The sequence below is a fragment of the Stegostoma tigrinum genome, unplaced genomic scaffold, assembly GCF_030684315.1.
Source record: "Stegostoma tigrinum isolate sSteTig4 unplaced genomic scaffold, sSteTig4.hap1 scaffold_70, whole genome shotgun sequence".
NCBI lineage: Eukaryota > Metazoa > Chordata > Chondrichthyes > Orectolobiformes > Stegostomatidae > Stegostoma > Stegostoma tigrinum.
The window spans coordinates 1,935,697-1,956,951 of NW_026728643.1; the positions used below are offsets into that span (position 1 = coordinate 1,935,697).

Below are 21,255 nucleotides of genomic sequence, written 5' to 3' on the forward strand. Positions count from 1 at the left end.
GGCAGTGATATGATCAATGCTTTAAATTCTCAAACTCTACTGACATTTTCAGGAGGAGGAGAAGAAACAAAGTTTTGAATGTCAAGTTTGAAATGGCTGTATGTTGTGCAGACCAGGTAGAGACAGGGGCAGAAGAGAGAGAGAGAGAGAGTGAGAAAGAGATAACAAAGTGTGAAGCTGGATGAGCACAGCAGGCCAAGCAGCATCTCAGGAGTTTGATTCTGGGAGCCACACTGACAGCAGGAAAATCCCGACAGATCCTCAGCAAATATCCCCATTATCTTTCTATTCCTGTCTCTTGGGGCATCTGCAGTCCGGCTCTTAGGTGCTATTATGAGACCAATGTTAAATATTTTCAAGCTGCACTGACAGAGATAACATGGCTTTAAAAAGGTTTCAAAGAACAAGGAATGGTAAATCTTTGCTGCGAGAGAATTAACATTTCAATGGCCAGGAAAATCCAACAAAGGACTCCAATCCTGGGAATTACCATCTCTATCACACAGAGGCCTCCTTAATGAGCAGACTGAGGGACATTGCAATGTGTCAGAGGTGGAGTCTGCAAACCACTCACTGAGAAATGTGTCAGATTTATCCTGACATAATGCGTAGTGAGCAGCTCTCCCTGTTTGATTGAGATGGTGTGTGAGTATGTGTGTTTATTATTATTTTAAACCTCTGTTATATTGCCAGCTTATGATTTATTTGGTAGTTTGATGTTGCTATGATGTTTTGTAATGCTGTGGAGGTGGTGTAGTGCACATAAGACTGACCTCTTGTTGTGTAATTTTGCTGCAAAATGCTGTAGCTCCCCCTTTCAAGTAATCTTTTCTGTTTTATCCCCTGAAATTTCTGGTTTGGAAAGTGACAATGTGAAGATCCAAAATGTCTGGGGCCAGGAAAGCTTTGAAAAAAAAACTTCCAGAGGGGGACAATATTGGCCTGATGCCTGTTCCCACTGCATACCATGAGGGGCCCATATGAGTCCTCTCTCTTTCTGACCCTGAAGTTTATATGGGTTATGGAGGAGGGCAGTGTGATTAGATGTGACAGTGAGAGAAAGATTTGAAGAACTGAGAGAGCAGGACAAACAGGAGAGCCAGAGAGAGTATTTGAGATTGTGAATTAACTGTAATGTCAGATTCTGGGGTCACAGGAAATAATTAAACTGAGCCAGCATCACAGATGGGGAAAAAAATCAGATTATCTGGCTGCTGGGACACTGCTGCATGTGGGATCTTGCTGTGTATTAATTGTCCCAGTGCCATTGTTACAGGCTGTGACTGTTTTAATCAGCTCACCCATCATTTCAAAGCTTTACGAAGGGACTGGCATGGAAACTAAACGCACCACCCGATATGTTTGTGTTCAGATGTTGCCAAGAGATTGTCCATGTGACAGAGAGGAAATCCCAGGATCTTGCTGCACTGTCTCTGCTTTGCCTTTCAACTAATGCTGTCTCTTTTTTTTCTCCAAAGGGATCAGTTATTTTTTGAAGAACCAAAGGGGAGGTTTTTGGGGCCCACAACGCATAGAACAACGGCTTTCTCCGAAGGGGGATATCATCCTGAGACTTATTGGACAGGCTGCACCCCAGGGTTTGAAGCTTGGGGTTAAAGTAATCGGGGCCATGGGATTTGGCACAAACATGTGTCAGGACTCCCCAAGGAGGAAATCAAAATTGTAAATGTGAAATCTCACAAAAGACATGTTCTGAAGTCAGAGTAATAATGTGAGAATGTGAAGTCGACATTGGGATTGAGAGACAGACTTGCAACATGGAGAGAGGCAGAAGAAAATGGAGAGGGACGGAGTGAGAGGCATTTGAGATTCTTAAGTACCTGTCACGATAGTGCCTGGGGAATACAGAAAATATTTACCATTTAACCAACATTGGGTTTATCTTGTTCCTGACACATTGCTGGCAGTGGGATCTTGCTGTGCCTCATTGTCCTGCAGCAATGCGACTGTCTCGATAATCTCCTCCTTTTAACCTTGCCTGATGGGTCTGGGATTGAAATTTCCCAAAGTTTTCCCCAATTCAATCAGAGCCTGGCATTGATGAGGGATGGCTTGTGTGAAGGGGAGACATCAAACCCTAGCCTCTTGCTGGGCGATTTCTTTAACAATGTCCTTCCTTTCCAGTTCCAATAACTTTCCTCCCTTTCTCTGTCTATTTATTTTGAAACTACAAGGGGATAAGAAATCCTTCCCTTGGACACAAGTTTCCTTCAGAGCGAGGAGGGGTGGGGTTCAGGCATTGGCCTGAGGCCTGTTCAAAAGGCTGCAGACTGCGGGGCCCATGTCAGTTGTATTTGATTATTACCTCAAGATTTGAATTCCTCTGGTGTACCCTGGTTTTCTTTTAGGAGCCTCCAGGTAACTTTTAAGAACAGGTTTGAAGTCTGGGGTTAAAGTAACCAGGGCTTTGGGATTTGACACAAACATGTTAATTCTCCTCCCAGTGAGTGTCTGACAGACAGGACTCCCCACGGAGGAAATTAAAACCATAAATGTGAAACTCTCTTCAAAGACTCATTCTCACTTCAGTGTAATGTGTGACATGTGCAGGCCAGGATGAAAAAAAATTGATAATCACATAAATAAAATATTTTTTGGCCATTTTACTTCAATCCCCTGAGTAACTGCGAGGGCATCTCTGTCTTTCTCACTCTGTCTCCTCTCCTGAACCCTCTCCAGCTTCCTTTCACTTTTTTTTTCAAACAGAAACAGAGGGGGAGTTAGAAATAGTTTGCAATACAAAGTTTTTTTACCAAAAAAAAACAGATGTAGACAAAAAGTGTGAGTGGGAGGGTGTGAGGGATAAAGGGACAAGATATGTCTTTGTATCTGTGCTGGGAAAGGGAGACAGGATCTGGGGGAGGTGGCATATTGTTGGTGAGAGAACTGGGGTCTCCAATATCTCTTCACTGCCCAACTCCAATCACTTTGTTCTAGAAAGTGCCACCCACCAACTCAAATCCTGGGATGGAGGGGGTGTTTTTTGTCCCAAAGAAACTGATAGCCTCTTCCCTGAATGGAAATTGTGATTTCAACACATTTTGGAGCAGGAAGGGGCGACCTGTAGGATCGCAATGTGTATCAATGACCTGCAGCATTACTGGCACAGAATGCTGGGAAACAGTGCCCTGGCTTATCAAACAGAATATCCTCCAACATCAATGTCACAGTCTTTTTAAATGATAACGATTACAATGCACAGGATTTAATCTGGGAGAGAGAGAGAAAAAAAATCAGAAATGGGGAGGTGGGGAGGGAACAAGTGAGAGAGGAAGAAAGATCGAAAGATTAGAGATTTAGAAGGGAAAGAGAGAGAGCCTGGAAAAGAGAGAGTGACATATCAGAGGTGAAGGGGAGAGAAGGAAGTATTTTGAATTTCGCAAGCAGCAGGATTGGTCCCTCTCTGTCAGCCTGGAGCCAGAATTGAGCCCTTAACCAGCATCAGTGAAACCCACAATCTATCTGCAGTCACACTGTTGCTTGTGGGATCTTGCTGTGTGTCAAATTACCTGCAGTGTGGCCTACATTGCAACAAGATGCCCAGTGTCCAAATGTTGTTTACAGAGCCTTTGATATTACATTTTCTTTGTCTCTCTGTCTCACTCTGTCCATCTCCTTCTCCACGCACCTTCCTCAGACTGGGATCTTCCTCACTTTCTCTCTGACCATACTCTGGCTCTTTCTTTCTCTCTTACTTTATCTCTTCCCCATTTCCCTCTCTCCATTGCCATTCCTCAGTTTAGGCCTTCCCCACTCCCACCACTCTCTCCAGACCGTCCCACCGTTTTAGACAGTCAATGCCGCAGTGTGACAGGTCAGGGTTACTAAATGGCAGGGGTGACAACATTTCAGTCACAGAGGTATAATTCAGAGACAGTGTTGGGGGGAAAGGGAGATGGAGACAGAGAGGAAAAGCTTAGAAAGGCGGGGATGGGAGTGAGATCGGAGGGCTGTGGGAGTGGGGAGGTGGGGATGTATGGGAGGCGGGGAATAGATACAAGGGCTGTGGTGGGGGATCAGTAGTCATTGGGATCTTGCTGTGCAGTTGTTTGTTTATTCAAAATTTAGCCCCTTCTGGGTGTTGTATATGGGACGGGGAGAGGGGAGAGTTGGGGGAGATCAGGAATCCTAACCATATGTGAAGCTTTGGAAGTCATATCTGTGTTTCAGATGGGGCCACATGGCAGCAAGCAATCAATGGAAGATGCAGGTGTCAGGTTCGTTTTCGGAGACCCTCATGGACTTGCTGCAATAACAAGACACTGACCTGTTTAGAAAAACACAAATCCTTTTATAACCAAGCAAGTACAAGCTGTGGAGAATTATTGTACTCAACACGGCACAGAGCGCAGAGTCTCACAAGTAATTCTCCCCGAGCAGTGGACAGTCCCCGCTTTTTATACTTTACAAAGACATGATACATAAAACAGATGTAATGGGAGCTGCTTGGCCTGCTGTGTTCATCCAGCTTCACACTTTGTTACCCTGATACATAAAACAGTTTCACATTTTACAATGACATGATGCATGAAACAATTACTACAACAGACAAAAACAGGATACCAAACAATGATTACATCAACAACATAAAAGACCAGGATATAGTATCGATTGCCAGTGAAGTAGCTGCTAATGGCAGGAGGCGATTTCGAGTTGTTGTCCAGGACAGATTCTGATTTCAAGTTGCCAGTGTTTCTGGCTGGAACAAAGTCAGTGCCCTGGCCCCTTTGTCAGCGACAGAAGTTACATGCTTCAGAGGTCTCACACCTTTACAAATGTTCCTTACTTAACCTTATTTGAAACAGTTTGATTCTTGTTTTATTCAGTCAGGAAGCTGAAGACAGTGTTTGCATAATGATGAGTGGGAAGATAAGGAGTTACAAAAGTTTTACACTGAATTCCTAGCTGGGCAGGAAGCTTCAGGGTAGTGCCTGCATACCGATGTGTAGGTAAATAAAAGACTTTAATTTATAGAAGTATAGACATCAATGGGATGTTATCCCAATAACATCTCACAGGCACCACCCGAATGAAGTGTATTGGCGAGCTGAAGGCCATAGGAGATTGGAAGGGAGGGGTGAGCTGGATACTCCTGTCGATCCATCAAACTGTTTTCTCTCCTGCATTTCATCTTGGAATATCTGGGAGAAATTCCGCTGGGACTTATTGTCATTTTAATGGAGAGGTAGGTGGGTAGGATGGGTTGCCAGGATCTGGGAAAGGAAGACTACAATCCCTCCTCCTCCCCCCACCACCCCATGTCCCAATGCCACCTCTTGGCCCCTCTTGGCCTGTCTGTGAGGTTTTGGGGTGAATGGAGGGAATTGTTCCCATTGACTGGGACCTTATTCTGATCTCTGGGAGGGCTGTGGGTGAGGGAGTGGGGGTGTCAGTGCAGGATCTGGAACGGGGAGGGGCTCAGTATTACAAAGGGGCAGAAACTGCAGGGACTGACATCACACCCACCCCCCACTCCCTCTACGCCAGTGTTCAGGATGAGTTAAGATTCTCCATCAACGTGTGGCCATTTTCACATTTTGCTGTTTATGCAACCACACACAGCGCGGAGAGTGGAGGTGGGGTTGGGGTGAAGATGGGAGTGTTGGGGGGAAAAGGAATACAGCTGAAACAGGTAGAGGTGGACACGTTTAGCGAGGCTAGGTACAGAATCTTGGGAGGTGGTGGTGAGAGGCTAACTCACGTGTTCAGTCCGACTCTGCTCAAAAGTTGAAATGGGGGAGTGTAATATTTGCAGGCGGGTTCAGTGGGGGAGAGGCCTGTTTTCACATTGCAGCCTGTAGAGGGGGTGGGCCAGGCTCCGACAAGGTGTTGAGGGAATCCCTCAGCAGTACCGCACACAGCTGCCGGTGGGATCTTACTGTGCACCAATGCAGCCTGCAGGTCACCCTCACGTCGACATGAGGCTGTCTGCAGGGCCCTGGGCTGAGACTGCTGATGGCCTGATAGTGCGTGCACTGAGTTGTATGTCACCCCTTCTTTCCCCAACCCTACCGCAGCCCAGAACCACCCCACATTCCCTCACCCCTGCAACCTCCAAAATGCGACAATGATGTTGCAAATGTCCACGAGACACAGCGGGGAGATGGGAACACATGGCAAACGTGAGGCAGAAGAGGGCATTGCTATTGAAACTTGAAGGAAATGGAGAGAGTGAGGGACATTGATCGATTCTCGAGCAGGAGAAAGTCAACAGAGATCGATCCATGGATAGGGGCAGAGACAGAGATGGGGAGGGAGAGAGACAGGCGACTGGACACTTTGAAAGGTTCATCATTAATATTTCATGTAGAAACAGCACCAATCCCAGGTGGAGTGGGCAAGAGGTTTGTGCCTGGTGAATGGGAGTGGGCAGAGGGGAACATTGGTCATTTCTTTGTGTTTTTTTAACCGCATCGCCAGAGTGACAGAGAACAAGCTGTGGGGGGGACAGGTTAAACACTGAGTGGGGAGATGGAGAGGGACAGAGACACAGGCCCTGTTGGGTGACTCTCCACCACTGAGTCACTGCCCAGCCTCTCAGGAAATAAACCTTTTTTGAGTGCGAGCAGCAGCGGAGGCAAGACGGACCCGGAAGACCGCAGCTAAGGTAAAGCAGTTTATTTTTAAAATTACTTACCAGTAGCGGGCAGCGGTGTTTTTCCTCTTTCAGAGAAGGAGCGGGAGCAGCGGAGGAAGTGACGAGGACCAGAGGGGCAGCCGGGAAGGAAAGCAGTGAGTATAAATACTCACCCTTCGACGCCAACGGCCATTTTGAGTGCGAGCAGCAGCGGAGGCAAGACGGACCCGGAAGACTGCAGCTAAGGTAAAGCAGTTTATTTTTAAAATTACTTACCGGTAGCGGGCAGCAGTGTTTTTCCTCTTTCAGAGAAGGAGCGGGAGCAGCGGAGGAAGTGACGAGGACCAGAGGGGCAGCCGGGAAGGAAAGCAGTGACCATATATATCAGCAAGGCGGCTAAACCCGAGACTCTACAACTGTAGAGTCTCCCACCCGCCCTCCTCCTCTAACCTAGTTAGTAAGGTAAGGTTCATTCTAAACTTTCTCTATTGAATATAAGTTTGTTATTAATTTGTTATTATTATTTGACGTAAGCTTTCTACTTTAGTATTGAGTGGGTGTTCAGATAAGTGGGGTATGGATGCTAGGGCAGTTGCTTGTTCCTCCTGCAGAATGTGGCAGTTGGGAGATGTGGCACACGTCTCCACTGGCTACATCTGCGGGAAGTGCACCCAGCTACAGCTCCTTGAAAACCGTGTTAGGGAAATGGAGCTGGAGCTGGATGAACTACGGATCATTCGGGAGGCAGAGGGGGTAATTGAGAGGAGTTATCGGGAGTTGGTCACTCCTAAGGCTCAGGGCGAGGATAGATGGGTTACAGTTAGGGGGAGGAAAGGGGACAGACAGACAGTGCAGAGATCCCCTGTGGGCATTCCCCTCAGCAATAAGTATACCGTTTTGGATACTGCTGGGGGGGATGACCTACCAGAGGAAAGCCATAGTAGTCAGTTCTCTGGCACTGAGCCTGACACTGTGGCAAAGAAGGGAAGGGGGCAGAATAGAAAAGTACTCGTGGTAGGGGACTCGATAGTTAGGGGAATCGACAGGAGATTTTGTGGGCAAGATCGGGATTCCCGGAAGGTAAGTTGCCTCCCTGGTGCCAGGGTCCGGGACGTCTCCGATCGGGTGTATAAAGTGCTAAAAGGGGAGGGCGACCAGCCAGAAATCGTGTTACATATTGGCACAAATGATATAGCCAGAAATAGGTTTGAGGGTATAAAAAGTGATTTCAGGGAGTTAGGATGGAAGCTGCAGAGCAGGACGAACAGAGTAGTGTTCTCTGGTTTACTACCGGTGCCACGAGATAGCGAGGTGAGGAACAGGGAGCGGGCGCAGCTGAACACGTGGCTACGCAGCTGGTGTAGGAGGGAGGGCTTCAGATATGTTGATAATTGGGATGCCTTCTGGGGAAGGTGGGACCTGTACAAGAAGGACGGGTTGCATCTGAACTGGAAGGGGTCCAATGTCCTGGGTAGAAGGTTTGCTCGAGTAGTTCGAGAGGGTTTAAACTAGTATGGCAGGGGGGTGCGAACCTGAGCTGTATACCAGAGGTGAGCGTTGATGCAGGTGAGGCAGTAGCAAGAGGTAGACCAGCTAGTGGGAAGGATTTTCCTGGGAAGGAACCAAGGGATCGGTTAAAGTGTGTTTGCTTTAATGCAAGGAGTATCAGGAATAAAAGTGATGAACTTCGAGCATGGATCAGTACCTGGTGCTATGATGTTGTGGCCATAACAGAGACATGGGTTTCTCAGGGGCAGGAATGGTTGCTGGATGTTCCAGGGTTTAGAACATTTAAAAAGAATAGGGAAGGGGAAAAAGAGGAGGGGGTGTAGCACTACTAATCAGAGAGAGTATCACAGCTACAGAAGCTTCCATTGTCGAGGAAGATCCGCCTACCGAGTCAGTATGGGTGGGAATTGGGAACAGCAAGGGAGTAGTCACCTCGTTAGGGGTTTACTACAGGCCCCCCAGTAGCAGCAGGGAGATTGAAGAAAGCATAGGTCGGCAGATTTTGGAAAAGTGTGCACGCAGTAGGGTTGTTGTAATGGGTGACTTTAACTTTCCTAATATTGATTGGAACCTCCTTCGAGCAGAAGATTTGAATGCAGCTGTTTTTGTAAGGTGTGTTCAGGAGGGTTTCCTAACGCAGTACATTGACAGGCCGACGAAGGGAGAGGCCATTCTTGACTTGGTGCTCGGAAACGAGCCGGGGCAGGTATCAGATCTTGTGGTGGGAGAGCATTTTGGTGATAGTGACCATAACTGCCTCACATTCCACATAGCTATGGAGAAGGAGAGGATTAGGCAATATGGGAGGATATTTAATTGGGGAAGAGGAAACTATGATGCGATTAGACATGAGTTAGGAAGCATGGACTGGGAGCAGTTGTTCCATGGTAAGGGAACTATAGACATGTGGAGACGGTTTAAGGAACAGTTGTTGGGAGTGATGAGTAAATATGTCCCTCTGAGACAGGCAAGAAGGGATAAGATTAAGGAACCTTGGATGACGAGAGCGGTGGAGCTTCTTGTGAAAAGGAAGAAGGTAGCTTACATAAGGTGGAGGAAGCTAGGGTCAAGTTCAGCTAGAGAGGATTACATGCAGGCAAGGAAGGAGCTCAAAAATGGTCTGAGGAGAGCCAGGAGGGGGCACGAGAAAGGCTTGGCAGAAGGAATCGGGGAAAACGCAAAGGCATTTTACACTTACGTGAGGAATAAGAGAATGGTCAAAGAAAGAGTAGGGCCGATCAGGGATAGCATAGGGAACTTGTGTGTGGAGCCTGAGGAGGTAGGGGAAGCCCTAAATGAGTTTTTTGCTTCTGTCTTTACGAAAGAAACCAACTTTGTAGTGAATGAAACCTTTGAAGAGCAGGTGTGCATGCTGGAATGGATAGAGATAGACGAAGCTGATGTGCTGAAAATTTTGTCAAACATTAAGATTGACAAGTCGCCAGGCCCGGATCAGATTTGTCCTCGGCTGCTTTGGGAAGCGAGAAATGCAATTGCTTCGCCACTTGCGAAGATCTTTGCATCCTCGCTCTCCACTGGAGTCGTACTTGAGGACTGGAGAGAGGCAAATGTAATTCCTCTCTTCAAGAAAGGAAATAGGGAAATCCCTGGCAATTATAGACCGGTAAGTCTCACGTCTGTCGTCTGCAAGGTGTTAGAAAGGATTCTGAGGGATAAGATTTATGACCATCTGGAAGAGCATGGCTTGATCAAATACAGTCAACACGGCTTTGTGAGGGGTAGGTCATGCCTTACAAACCTTATCGAGTTTTTTGAGGATGTGACTAGAAAAGTTGATGAGGGTCGAGCTGTGGATGTGGTGTATATGGACTTCAGTAAGGCATTTGATAAGGTTCCCCATGGTAGGCTCATTCAGAAGGTCAGGAGGAATGGGATACAGGGGAACTTAGCTGCTTGGATACAGAATTGGCTGGCCAACAGAAGACAGCGAGTGGTAGTAGAAGGAAAATATTCTGCCTGGAAGTCAGTGGTGAGTGGAGTTCCACAGGGCTCTGTCCTTGGGCCTCTACTGTTTGTAATTTTTATTAATGACTTGGACGAGGGGATTGAAGGATGGGTCAGCAAGTTTGCAGACGACACAAAGGTCGGAGGTGTCGTTGACAGTGTAGAGGGCTGTTGTAGGCTGCAGCGGGACATTGACAGGATGCAGAGATGGGCTGAGAGGTGGCAGATGGAGTTCAACCTGGATAAATGCGAGGTGATGCATTTTGGAAGGTCGAATTTGAAAGCTGAGTACAGGATTAAGGATAAGATTCTTGGCAGCGTGGAGGAACAGAGGGATCTTGGTGTGCAGATACATAGATCCCTTAAAATGGCCACCCAAGTGGACAGGGTTGTTAAGAAAGCATATGGTGTTTTGGCTTTCATTAACAGGGGGATTGAGTTGAAGAGTTGTGAGATCTTGTTGCAGCTCTATAAAACTTTGGTTAGACCGCACTTGGAATACTGCGTCCAGTTCTGGGCGCCCTATTATAGGAAAGATGTGGATGCTTTGGAGAGAGTTCAGAGGAGGTTTACCAGGATGCTGCCTGGACTGGAGGGCTTATCTTATGAAGAGAGGTTGACTGAGCTTGGTCTCTTTTCATTGTAGAAAAGGAGGAGGAGAGGGGACCTAATTGAGGTATACAAGATAATGAGAGGCATAGATAGAGTTGATAGCCAGAGACTATTTCCCAGGGCAGAAATGGCTAGCACGAGGGGTCATAGTTTTAAGCTCGTTGGTGGAAAGTATAGAGGGGATGTCAGAGGCAGGTTCTTTACGCAGAGAGTTGTGAGAGCATGGAATGCATTGCCAGCAGCAGTTGTGGAAGCAAGGTCATTGGGGTCATTTAAGAGACTGCTGGACATGTATATGGTCACAGAAATTTGAGGGTGCATACATGAGGATCAATGGTCGGCACAACATTGTGCGCTGAAGGGCCTGTTCTGTGCTGTACTGTTCTATGTTCTATGTTCTAAACCCTGGGGACAGTCAGAAAGCATCTGCCCCTTGATCCCTGTTGAAATCTCTTCCATTTCTCTGGGTTCAAAACCAGGGGAAAGTGCTGATAAAATGGGGAAATGTTGGAGGTCAGTCAGTGGCAGGATTGCCTTTGTTTCTGTTTATTTTTTCTTCAAAATATCCTGGCTTTGATTTGGTCAATTTCTGTCTGTTTATTTTCTCTCTCTTTCTCTCTCTCTCTCTCTCTCTGTTTCCCCCGCTCACCCCTCACCCCACCATCTCATTCTCTGTCTCTCTCTCTCTGTGCTGGGGCAGGGGGGGAGATATCTGACACTGAAGCTTGTAGACAGTGAGACACACAGATTCTGGGAGTGGGGGTGTGGGATGTGTGAGGGGGGTGTGAATCCCAGCTCTGGAGTAAATATCTCTCCTGCCCTTCCCCTCAAACAGAAACACTGGGACAGTGAGGCAGTTTGAGATATCTTCCTGTTCCCCACTCTCTGTGTTTAAAATCAGGAGCTGTGCTGGTGTTTGGGTGGAGGGCGGGGTGGGGTGGGGTGAGGAGAGTGTGAGATTGTGGATACTCAGGCATGTTCAGCAGTGGGATCTTGCTGTGCTGGGTGGGGAATGTCTCAGATTGCTGAAGGCAGCAAGCGGTGAGATTTTGCTGAGCTTTCGGTGCTTTTTAAAAAAAAAATCCATTTTCATTTCTCTCTGTCTTACCTCCACCCCCAAGGAGATTTTATTCGGGAGCTGAAACTCGGGATGATGCAGAGTCAGAGAGAATCAAATCATTCTGCAGTGAGGAATCGTCAGACAGGAGCTGGGACCAGAGAGAGCGAGACAGAGAGAATCACAATAAACCATCCAGTGTCCTTGTCGTTCAATTCCACACTCACATGCTCACAGGAAAAATGAATTATGGGGCTCAGGCAGTCTCTGGAGTTTGGACCACAAGGGCGTGAGACCTGGGCTGGGGCTTGGGGGAGACGAAGGGGAAAAATGGGGCTGCTGCACAGTCTGATCCCACAGATTTCACTGCCTTCCTCTGACTCCATATTCCCAGCTTCTTGTCTCTCTCACAGCTTTCCATAAGTCTCCATCTCCCCCACATCCCCAAATCTCCCCCATCCACTCTCCCCTGATCCTCTGATATCCTTCCTTCGAATCACTTGGCTCCCTTCCTGGGATTTTCAGGAACTGTTCCAGCGTACAATCTTTCTGAAATCTGGCCTTCCCCATTCACCTCTCTCTGCACTTTCACTCTCTCACTGTCCTGTGGGATCTTGCTGTTCCTGCCTGACAGTCATTCTATTTGCATGCTCCCTCACTGTCTCCCTATTCCCTACTCTCGATGGTATCTCTCTGTCTGCTCTTCTTTCACTCGATTTCTCTCTGTCTCTCTCTCTCTCTATCCTTTCCTATTTTCTCCCTGGGATTTCTCTCTCTCTCTCTCTCTGTCCTTTCGTGTTCTCTCCCTCGGATTTCTCCCTCTCTACCTGTCCTTTTCCATTCTATCCCTGGGTTTGCTCTCACTCTAAGTTGCTTTCTGTTTCTCTACCTGAGTTTATAGCGGGTTTTGAGAAAATTTGTAGCTCAGGTTGAGTTTCTGGATGTAAGTTTGCTCGCTGAGCTGGAAGGTTCATTTTCAGACGTTTCATCACCATTCTAGGTAACACCATCAGTGAGCCTCCGACGAAGCGCTGGTGTTATGTCCTGCTGAGTTTACATTAACCTCAGTTTATTTTCCCCCTCTTTCCCACTCTTTCTATCTGCCCTTTTTCTTGTTCTCAATGGGATTTCTCTCTGCCCTGTCTGTCTGCCCTTCTGACTCTCCCAGTGGTACTCTTTTGCTCCGCCTCTGCCCCTGGGTTTCCTCATTATGTCTCTCTTGCTGAGATCATTCTCTCTCCCCTCCCTCTGCCTCTCTCCCTTTCTGTTTCTCTGTCTCTCTCCTCAATCTTTCTCTGTCTATCGTCTGTTTTCCAGCCTCAAGTTTCACACTCTCTCGGTCCGTGTGTCTCTCTCGCTTGTCTATCCTTCTATCGCTCTCTGGGGTCTTTCTGTCCCTTTCTATCTGACCCTCTGTTTCTCTCTCCCTATCTTTTCATCTCCCTCTGTCTCTGTCCTACACCTTTTCACTCCCTGGGATCTTTCTCTGTCTCTCTCTCCTTCCCCCTCTCCCCCCTCTCACTTTCCCTCCCTCCCTGGGATTATCTGCCTGCCTGCCCATTGCTCTCTCTCCCTCCCTGGGGCTGTGTCACTCTGTCTGCCTGTATCTCTCTGTCTCTCTCCCTAGAGTGGGTTTGGGCTTTGTGCCAGAGTGGAGAGGGGTGTATATTTATTGGAGTGAGATCGCCCCTGTTTTCTTCTCTCCCTCTCTTTCTTTGTCTGTCCCTCTCTCTTTATCTGTTCCCCTCTCCACATCACTTCACTATTCTTCTGTCTCTCTATACCTCTTTTCTCCTGTTGGATTTTCTTTCTCTCTCTCTCTCACCCCTCTCCCTCCTTCTGTGTGTTTCCACTTCTTACTCCCCATAGCTTGTCTATCCCTTGGCATGTCTGTGCCTCTTTTCTCCTCGTGGGTTCTCTCCCTCCCTCTCTGTCTATGACTCTCTCTCCCCATTGCTTGCCTCACCCTCCCTGAGCCCCTGCCCCACCTGAGTTTCACCCTTGCCTGCTCTCTCTAAACTGAAAGGGGGGTGGGGGGTTACCTGTCTCATTGAGGGGGGCAGGGTCTGCCTGGGGACCAGGGTCTTGCTGTTATGTCAGGCAGTCAGTGAAAAGGCCTCTGAGTCTCTCGCCCTATGCCCTGTGACCTCTGCCCCCAGGGTGAGGCAATGACTTGGTGAGGTGGAGGGGGGATTGTCCACAGAAGGAAATGCAGAGGGCCATTTATATACAGTGGAGTTGCGGTCACGGAGGAACTGGGAGGGGAGAGGAGCTCTATGTGGGGGGGGTGGTAATTATAAACTGAGAGTTGAAACTTTTTGTGAGGGACAAAATATTTGTGTGGTAAAACTCAAGTTGGGGAATTTTGAAAGGTGTTGCAAACATTTATTGAGGGGGCAATATCAGGGGAAATGCAAAGTGGGGGAGTCCCAAAATGGGGAAGGAGGGCAAGCTTTGGGGGCAATATTGTGGAGAGTAACTGAAATTGGGGAAGCAGCAATATAAGGGAAAAATATTTGACAGGGAGGGTCAAATTACTTATGGGGGGGTGCAATATTGTTTTGGGGAGGCACAGGATTTGGAGATGGGGTACAATATTGTGATGGTCGGGAAAAAGTGGAGGACACATTTCTGGGGAGGTAAAAAGGGGCAAAACGTGGAGACAGTGAAACATGCTGGACAGAAGATTTGGGCAGGAGGCAGAAAATGGCTCAAAATTGCATGCCACAAAATTCTAGGGCTCATTTTGGCAGGGGTCATTTCAGGGGAGCACATTGGGAAGCATACATTTAAGGAAGGCATTTGATAAGGTTCCCCATGGTAGTCTCATGCCGAAAGTAAGGGGACATGGGATGGGGGGAAATGTTGCAGATTGGATTCAGAATTGGCTGACTCTTAGAAGACAAAGGGTGGTAGTGGATGGAAAATATTCAACATGGTGCTCAGTTACAAGTGGTGTACCTCAAGGATCTGTTCTGGGTCCTCTTCTATTTGTGATTGTTGTGAATGGTTTGGATGAAGGAGTGGAAGGGTGGATTATTAAGTTCGCAGGCGATATGAAGGTGGGTCGAGTTGTGGATAGTGTGGAGGGCTGTTCTAGGTTACAAAGGGATGCAGAGCTGGGCAGAGAAATGGCAGATGGAGTATAATCCTGAAAAGTGTGAGGTGATTTATTTTGGAAGGACAAATTTGAAAGCAGAGTACAGGGTTAACGGAAAGATACTTGGCAGTGTGGAGGAGCAGAGGGATCTTGGGGTGCATGTCCACAGTTCCCTGAGAGCTGCCACCCAGGTGGATAGAGTTGTTAAGAAGGCACTTGGTGTGTTAGCTTTCATTAATAGAGGGATTGCGTTCAAGAGCTGTGAATTTATGCTCCAGCTGTACAAAAGCATGGTTCGGCCACATCTGGAGTATTGTGTCCAGTTTTGCTTGCCTCATTACAGGAAAGATGTGGAATCATTGGAAAAGATTTAGAGGAGATTTACCAGGATGTTGCCTGGAACAGAAGGAAGGTCTTGCGAGCAAAGGTTGAGAGAGCCAGGGCTTTTCTCTTTAGAACGAAGGAGAATGAGAGGTGACTTGATAGAGGTGTACAAAATGATGAGCGATATAGATAGAGTGGACAGCCAGAGACTTGTTCCTAGGGAGGAGGTAGCTATTATGACGGGGCATAGTTTTAAAGTGAGTGGCAGTAGATATAGGGGAGACGTCAGAGGTAGGTTCTTTACTCAGAGAGTGGTTGGGGAGTGGAATGCATTGCTGGAGCAGATAGTGGAGTCGGCCTCATTAGGGGCATTTGAGTGGCTATTAGATCGGCATGTGGATGACAATCTCAGGTGGGGGTGGAGGTTAGATAGGCCTTGGATTTAGGGTAAACGTTTGGCACAACATCATGGGCCGAAGGGCCTGGACTGTGCTATGTTCTATGTATATGTGATGGGAGCTACTTGTGGGATCTCACCGAGCTGAGTAGGGTAAGGGGTGGATGGTGATGCAGGAGGGAAAAAGGGAGACAGCTGAAAGAGGGAGAGGTGGGTGTGGTGGGGGGGGGGTGATAGGTACAGGATCTGGGGTGGGGGGGATAGGGGAGAGGAGGTTACTCCAGTGTTCAGGCCGAGCCCAGCTCCAAGTTGAAATGGGAGAGTTCAGTGTTTGCTGGTGGGGGAGGCCCTTTTTGCAATTTGCAGCCTGTGGGATCTTGCTGTGTGGGGACAGCCTGTAGCCGTTCCCTTTACAGTAGCGAGGCTACACTTTCCAAATTCAGATGTGGTGGGGCGGGTGAGGAGGGAGGGCTTCCGAAAGTGGGTGGAAATGATGCAGAAACGTTCAGGCTTCTTCAGTGTGGGGTAAGGGCATTGCAGGGGACAGCAGGTGGGATCCTGCTGTGCAGAATGTCCTTCATTCCTATGTCAGCTCCTCTCCTTGTGGGGGCGCTGTGGGGGTGGGAGGATGGGCTCCAACAGGTCGTTAAGGGAATCCATTGGAGGTCCTGCATACTGTAGTCTGTGGGATCTCGCTGTGTATCCCCTTTGGCAGCATGTCACCCTCAGGCTGTCTGAAGGGACCCAGGCTGAGTTTTCTGACAGTCTGATAGTGGGTGGGGTGTAAAATCCCTCCCTTTTGCTGTGCGCCCCCCCACCCCAGTCAGACACGCCCCTCTCCACCACCTCTCGTCACCCCCTCACCCACCAAAATGTGACAGTGTCATGCCTCCCAGACACAGTGGGGAGAAGGGAACACGTGGCAAATGTGAGGCAGGAGAGGGCACTGCTGTCAAATGGAGAGGGAAGAGAGAGAGAGAGTGAGGCATTGAGCCATTATCGGGCAAGAGAAAGCTCAACAGAGATGAAGACTTTGATAGGGACAGAGAGAGAGGGAGAAAGGGGAAGGGGTGGAAAGGAAAGAAAGAGAGAGAGAGGTGACTGCACCAGTGGAAGATCCACGTCTAATATTTAATGTAGAATCAGAACCAATCCCAGACAGAATGGACACGGGGGCTGAGCCCGGTGAATGGGAGTGGACCGGGGGGAGGAGGGCACTGGTTTTGTTTTTCAACATCCCCCACCCCATAATGTCAGAGAACCAGCTTGAGGGGGCAGGTTAAACACGGAGGGAGGGAGAGACACAGGCCCTGTGGTGTCACTCCTACCACTGAGTCATTGCCCAGCCTCTCAGAAAATAAACCCTGGGGGCAGTCAGAAAGCATTTGCCCCTCGAATCCAGATGAAATCTGTTCCCATTCTCTGGATTTAAAAGTCAGGGGAAAGTGCTGAGAAATTGGGTTGATTTTGGAAGTCAGTCAGTGATGGGACCTCGTTTTGATCCTCGTTATTTTGTTTCAAAATATATTGGCTTTGATGTGATCAATTTCCATCTCTCTCTCTCCCTGGGGGATTTCTGAGAGACTGAAACTTGGGCACAGACAGAGGGAGACAAACAGAGTCTGGGAGTGGGGATGGGTGTGTGAATCCCAGCCTCTGGAGTAAACATTTCTCCTGCCCCCCTCCCCTCAAACAGAAACACTGGGACAGGCCTGAGACAGGTTGAGACACCTTCCTGTTTGGCGTTCTCTCAGTTTAACATCAGGGGCTCTGCTGGGGGAATGGGAAGCTGTCAGGTTGTGAAGTCCAAGCAGCAATGGGATCTTGCTGTGCTTTAGATGCTATAATTTATTTATTCAATTTTCATTTCTCTGTCTTTCCACACCTGCCCCCGAGGAGATTTGACTTGGGAGCTGAAACCCCAGATGATGTGGGGCTGCTGCACAGTCTGATCCCACAGATTTCACTGCCTCCCTCTCTCTCTGCCTCCAAATCTCAGCTTCCTGTACCTCCCACTGCTTTCTATAAATCTCTGTCTCCCCCACATCCTTCACATCTCCCCGTTCACCAATACCCCACCTCAAGTCTCTCCCGCAACTCTCTCACCCCTTTCCCCAGATTTTGCAGGAACTGTTTTAACGTCCAGCTTTTCCCATTTCTGAACTTCCCAGTCCACCTCTCTCGACACCTTTCTCTCCGCCTGATGGTCATCCTATCTGTGACCACCCCACTCTGTATCTCCATCACTCACTCTCCATGGTATCTATTTGCTCTCCTCTCCTTTGATTTCTCTCTGTACCTGTCCTTTCTCGTTCTCTCCCTGGGATTTCTCTCCCTCTCTCTGTCAGTCCTTCTCTCTGTATGCTGGATTTATTCCCCACTCCCACCTCTCTGCCCTTTTCCTTGCTCTGAATGGCATTTCTCTCTCTTCTCTCTCTCACCCCGTGGCTTTATTGTTCTCTCTCTGCTCCTTTCCTTGGGTTTTGTCTTGTCTCTCTCGCTGGTTTCTTTTGCTCTCTACTCCCTCTCTGTCTCTGTCCCAGGCCCGTGCCTCAATCCCTTCTGTCCTCCCAGATCCCAGTTCTTCCAGTCAGTTCCCAGCTCTCCCTACCTGACATACACCTCCCTCAGGTACAGAGCAGAGTAAGAGGCTTCTTTGTGAGATTAAAGCAGGATGTGAGGTGGTGTGAGAAAAAGCAACAACTCAAAAGTTCTGTCCAGTGGCTCCTGTCTGTCTCTCCCTTCTCCCCCTTAAACAGTCACTCCCTTTCTCTCACACTCCTTCACACTCTCTCTCTCTCTCTCTCTCTTTCTCTCTCACACACACACACACACACACACACACACACACACACACACACACACACCAGGCCTGAAATCCACACAGATACAAAACTGCAGTTTAAAACTAGCTACAACACCCTTTCATTCTGAAAAGGGAACAGAGTTTTCTGCAGCCAGGGAACCCACATTTATCCCACAGGGGAACACAATACTTTCACTCAAACACAAGATGTGAGTGGGATTGAACTGAACCAGTACAGTTGGCGAGTTTACTTTTAATGATTTTCTGAGAATGAACATCAATCAGTTTCACAGATGGACATCAAGTGATGCCATGGATCTGTTGCACCATTGGGCGTATGTACATTGCACAAATGATCATGTGTTTCTTAAACACATTCACCTTCTCCCTGACAGTAGCCAAGGGGCATCACAGCACTGTCCCACTTTCTCATCGGCATTTCATTTGTAAAAGCTGGGAATTACCTGATTGACAAGAACTGTCTTAAAGCTGGTTAATGTCAGGGCTGTGCCTGCGACTGCACATGGAATCTGTATGTGTCATTTTGTTTCTTTGTGTCTGTGTTTCTGTGTGTTTGTGGTGTGTGCTTCTGCGTTTGTGTGTGGCTGTGTCTATCTGTGTGCTTCTGTCTTTGCATGACTGGGTCTGCATGTACATATGTGTGTAAAAATGTATCTGTGTGTCTCCATGTCTGTGCCTATATGTGTGTGTGTTTGTGTCTGTGTGTGTGTGTGTGTGTGTGTGTGTGTGTGTGTGTCTGTGCCTGTGTGTATTGACGCTGCTGTGTGCTGCTCTCTCTCTCTTTGACTGAGCCCCTGCTGGCTTTCACCATCGATCATCCTTGTGCAGTGGCGTGAGGAGGCCAGCAGAGGGGGATATTGTTTCACTTTAAACACAAGGGAGCAATCGGGATCGGAGATAACAAAGTGTGGAGCTGGATGGACACAGCAGGACAAGCAGCATCTCAGGAGCACAAAAGCTGACGTTTCGGGCCTAGACCCTTCATCAGAAAAGTGGGATGGGGAGAGGGTTCTGGAATAAATAGGGAGAGGGGGGAGGCGGACCGAAGATGGTTTGCAGTGGGAGAGAGATCACCTGAGGTTGGTCCGGAGGGAGGAGGGTAACTTCTTCAGGTTAGAAAAGGCTTCACAGTGAGGTTAACATTGTATCAGAGATCATGGGAACTGCAGATTCTGGAGCAATCGGGAGTGAGACATAGATCCCCCTCTCTCTCTCTCTCTATATATATATATATATCCCCCACCTCATTCTGTCTTTGCCCCCCCTCTCTCTGCCTCTCCTGCTCTCTCACTCCATCTCTCTCCTCCCTCCCTTTCTCTCTGCCTCTCTCTCTCTCTGTCTGATCCTTCGAGTTTGGCCCACCATGAGGAAAGCTCATGTTTGATGTGATGGTGAGTGAACGGAAGGAAGGTGATAAATCTCATGTGAGAAGCAAAATGGGACGATGGACAAACTAAGACAGCGAACATTAGAAGATATTGAGTGTCTGTGAGCAGCTTATTGTTGAGAATGTGATGCCTGAGAGCCCTGTCCGCTTCCCTTCCATCACTTCACTGAACATTGAAGATAACTCACTCAGAGGCAGTAGGAACTGCTGATGCTGGAGTCTGAGATAACACAGTGTGGAGCAAGAGGGACACAGCTGGCCGGCAGCATCAGAGGAGCAGGAAAGCTGATGCTTCGGGTCAGGAGCCTTCTCCAGAAATGGGGGAGGGGGAATTAGGCTGAAAAATAAATAGAGGGGCGGCGGTGATAGAAGGTACATAGTGGAGGGATACGGTGGGAGAGAAGACGGACAGGTCAAAGAGGCGTGGATGAAGCCGGGGAGGTGAGTGTGGTTGGTGGGGATGGTCAGTGAGGTGGAGGGAGTGGATAGCTGTGAGGAGCGGGTAGGTGGGAGGAGCGGATATGTGGGAGGGAAGATGGACCGGTCAAGGAGACAGGGATTGGGGGTTGATGCTGGTCTTGGGATGAGATCTGGTGAGGAGTGTGGAGGATATGAGGGTTATACTTCCCTCTCCACCCCATCTGCCTTTTGAGGAACTGCTGTCTCCGCGATTCCTTCGTGCGCTCCACACCCCCCATTAACCCCACCAACTCCGGCATCTTTCCCTGCAACCGCAGGAGGTGCTAAATCTGCCCCTGCACCTCCCTCCTCACCCCCATCCCAGGCCCCAAAATACCGTCCACGTTAAACAGATGTTCACCTGCACATCCCCAAATGTGGTCGATTTTATCCGCTGTTCCCAATGTTTGCTCCTCAATGTCAGGGAAACCAAACGGAGGCCCAGAGAACGCTTTTTGTGAAACACCCACGCTCGGTTTGTGACAAACGACTGCACGTCCCAGTAGCGAACGAGTTCAACATTCCCTCCCACTCCTTGGACGACATGCCCATCCTGGGCCTCCTCCAGTGTCACATTGATGGCACCTGGAAACTGGAGGAACAGCAACAATAATACAGTTCACTCTGCTGCTTGGCTCTCTTTAATATACATATTTATCAATTACAAATTGAAGTGATAGGTACAGTCAGTGGGATGGTGCCTTTTCTCACTGGCCCACTGAGTTGAGAGAAACATCAAAATGTTTCCCTGTAACCCCCTGCAAGATGAGTTTGGACCAGCGCTACCTCCAGTCTGTTACCATAGCGACAGGCTGCTTCATTGCTGAAACATTGAACTGAAATGAGAAAATCCTGGATGGATTGATTAATGAGTGAATTTGATTGATTGATGAATTTGGGTAAAGGGATATTTCAGCACATTCTTCAGCTGCTGCCTGAACTTAGTCTGGGTCACGGCATAAATCGCGGTGTTTGTGCAGCAACTGAGGAGCTGCAGCATGAAGCCCAATTCCTGCACAA

General features: G+C 48.3%; 1 long non-coding RNA gene across 1 annotated transcript in view; it reads right to left on the reverse strand.

Annotated features, from left to right (window-relative positions):
- Window positions 1-20,786, reverse strand: part of LOC132209189 (uncharacterized) — a 31,398-nt gene extending 10,612 nt beyond the window's left edge. The window contains exons 1-2 of the long non-coding RNA XR_009445281.1: window positions 20,597-20,786; window positions 6,659-6,839 (exon numbers count right to left, since the gene is read on the reverse strand). This is a non-coding gene — a long non-coding RNA (uncharacterized LOC132209189). The remainder of the gene's footprint in view (window positions 1-6,658; window positions 6,840-20,596) is intronic.
- Window positions 20,787-21,255: the final 469 nt, after the last annotated feature.